General features: G+C 36.2%; 1 long non-coding RNA gene and 1 pseudogene across 1 annotated transcript; one reads left to right on the top strand and one right to left on the bottom strand.

Moving 5' to 3' along the window:
- The first annotated feature begins 410 nt into the window (after positions 1 to 410).
- On the top strand, positions 411 to 3,065 carry LOC111735341. The gene is made up of 3 exons (XR_002778750.1): positions 411 to 444; positions 860 to 966; positions 2,995 to 3,065. It is a non-coding gene; the product is annotated as an uncharacterized LOC111735341 (long non-coding RNA).
- LOC111735342 lies at positions 2,412 to 2,530 on the bottom strand (annotated as a pseudogene).
- Positions 3,066 to 3,070: the final 5 nt, after the last annotated feature.

The following is a 3,070-nucleotide window of genomic DNA, read 5'->3' as shown; positions in this document are numbered from 1 at the left end:
ACTTGGAAAATATTGTGCACTTCCTTCTGGCCTCCATGGTTTCGAATGGGAAATCTATCATTTGAATTATTTTTCTTTATAGGTAAGGTATTGTTTCTTCATTATCGCTATCAAGATCTTTTTTTTGTCTTTAGTTTTCAGAAGTTTGACTATTATATACCTTGGTATGACTTTCTTTGGGTTCATCTTGTTTGAGTTTTGCTCAACTTCTTGAATCTGTTAAGTTTATATTTTGCTAAATTTGGGGAATTTTAAACCATTATTTCTTCTTTCTTTTTTTCCTCTTTTTTTTTTTCCAGCCTCACTCTCCTTCTGGGATTCAAATGATGCTGTTGTTAGATATTTTTGTTTGTTTGTTCGTTATAGTCCCACAGGTCCCTGAAGCTCTGTTCATCACTGCCCCCCACCCTGCCAAGTCTGTTTTCTCTCTGTTGATCAGATCAAGTAATTTCTATTGTTCTAGCTTCAAGTTCACTGACTCTTTCTTGTGTCTTCTCCATTCTGTTGTTGAGCCCATACACTGAAGTTGTTGTTTTTTTTTCAGTTATTATATTTTTTCATTCTAAAATTTCCATTTGGTTCATCTTAATATCTCCTATTTTTTACTAAGATTATTCTTTTTCATTTGTATGGAATGTCTTTGTAATTGCTTGTTGAAGCAATTTATGATGGCTGCTTTAAAATCCTTGACAGATAACTCTAACATCTGTATCACCTCAGTGTTGGCATCTGTTCGTTGTCTGTTGTCATTCAAGTCGAGACTTTTGTGGTTTTTGGTATGATAAATGATTTTTGATTGAAGCCTGGACATTTTGGATATTATGGCTCTGGATCTTACTTAAATTTTCTGTTATAGCAGGACTTCACTGACACTGACTGTTCCAGGGGAGGAAGAAGAGCACAACCACATTACTGCAAAGTAGAGGTGGAAGTCAAAATTCTCCAACTGGCCTCCACTGACACCTGGTAGGGAGATGTTTCTTCTAACTTATGGGTGGGGGTGGAATTCCAGGCTTCCCCCATATTCTCCACTGTTTGGCACTGGGGGAAGCTATTACCACTCAGCAGGGCCGAAAGTCCTGTTCATCACTCAGCCTTCTCTGATACCTCCCCAGGACAAGGTGCCTCTTTACAGCTTGGGGACAGTAGAAATCTAGGTTCCTCAAGTGGCCTTTGCTGGCAGGGTTGAGGGTGGGGCTGCAGTTTTTCCTGCAGTGTTTGGCTGGAGTAGAGTAGTTAGAGTCTAAAAGTTTTCTGTTTTCCTAGGCTGCTCCTTACTTTGTCCTTTGGGTAGAGACAGCAGGTTTCTGTAGAGCTTTCCTGGTTGCTGTCTTCTCCAGCACCCAGTCTGGGATGTCCAAGGCAAAAAGAAAACCCAGGGAATACACCACGGAATCATTCCGTGATCCCTGGCCGGTCTCCCTCCTCTCCATTTTCGAGAGTCATCTTATGTTTGTTTTATATAAAATGACCAAAAGTTTTAGCTGTTCTTAGTGGGAAGGATAGGGGAAAGTATGTCTACTCCTTCTTTCAGAAGCAGAATTTTCATCATCTATCTATTTAAAAAAATTTTTTTAGTGAGGTATTATCATTCGTGCGGTAAAATTTACAGTCTATGCCTTACCTTTTCATACTCTTAATGGTGTCCTTTGATGAAGAGAGGTTCTAATTTTAATGAAGTCTGATGTATCAATTTTTTCTTTTTTGGTTAGTGCTGTTTTATGTCCTGTTTAAAAACTTTGCCTGCCTCAAGTTCATGAAAATATTCTATTTATTTTTTTCCTAGAAGCTTTATTGTTTTACTTTTCATATTTAGGCCTGTGATCCATTTTGAATTAATTTTTGTTTGATATGAGGTAAAAGTCAAGATTCTTTTTGTTTCCTAGCAGCATTTGTTAAAGAGAGCATCCTTTCCCCTACTGATTGCAGTGGTGCCTTTGTGGTAAAGCAAATGACTACATTTGTGTTAGTCTGTTTCCAGACCTTTTCTGTTCTGTTGGTCTATTTTGTTTTTCCTTGTGCCAAGATCAACCTGTATCAATTGCCACAGCTTTATAGTAGATTTTGATTTCTCATAGTGTTGTCTTCCACCTTTGTTCTTTTTCTTCAAGATTGGTTCTTTGTATGTTACCAAAAATCCTGTTTGGATTTCATTGAATCTATGAATTTAGGGAGAACTGACATGTTAACTATGTTGAGTCTTCCAGCCCGTGAACCTGGTATATCTCTCCATTTATTTAGGTCTTCTCTAATTTCTCTCAGCAATATTTTCTACTTGTCTTGCACATCTTTCATTAGACATATTTCTAGGTTATTTGATGTTTTTGATACTCTTATAAATTATATATATTTTAAACTTTATTACCTATCCATTTTTATTTTTTTAATTTTTATTTATTTATATTTTTTTCCATCTACAGCACCTGGTCTTCTTAGGTGGTCTCCCATCCAATTACTAACCAGGCCCAACCCTGCTTAGCTTCCGAGATCAGACAATATCAGGCATGTTCAGGGTGGTATGGCCATAGCCTGTCCATTTTTAATAAGATGTTTATTATTTTACCAACAACATCAAATTGAAATTTTACTTAAAGTATACATGTGTAATCTTGCCACCTAAACAAATCAATTTTTTCAATTATTTGGGTTCCTTAGTTTTAATGTTTTTATTGTTAAAAAGATTATCTAATATAGAAAATTTTTGAATGAGAAAAAATTACACACAGTCCTTTCAGATTTATATAATACTGTTTCCTCATGTCTTAATTTTTGCACTTAAAAAAATTATTAGTCATAATATTGTGGATAAAAAGGAGAGCTCTGTAATAAATCTGACCAAAAGTAACCTCACAGGGTGATCTGATCTAGGCAGGTCACAGTGAATAGTCATGCCCCAGGCCTATAAAGTAAAAGGCTTATCTGTGTCTTAAACAAGCCCTGTCCATTGTTTTTGTGCATTGAGGTTAACATACCTCAGAAAGGCCTCTTTTTCAGATCTCTCAGAAGCTTAACCACCTCAAGAGAACACATCTTGGTAACTATCCTGTTGTTCATTATCTTCTGAGTTGTT

Source organism: Pteropus vampyrus, unplaced genomic scaffold (genome assembly GCF_000151845.1).
Source record: "Pteropus vampyrus isolate Shadow unplaced genomic scaffold, Pvam_2.0 Scaffold23773, whole genome shotgun sequence".
Classification (NCBI taxonomy): Eukaryota; Metazoa; Chordata; class Mammalia; order Chiroptera; family Pteropodidae; genus Pteropus; species Pteropus vampyrus.
This window is presented reverse-complemented; position numbering and strand designations above follow the sequence as displayed.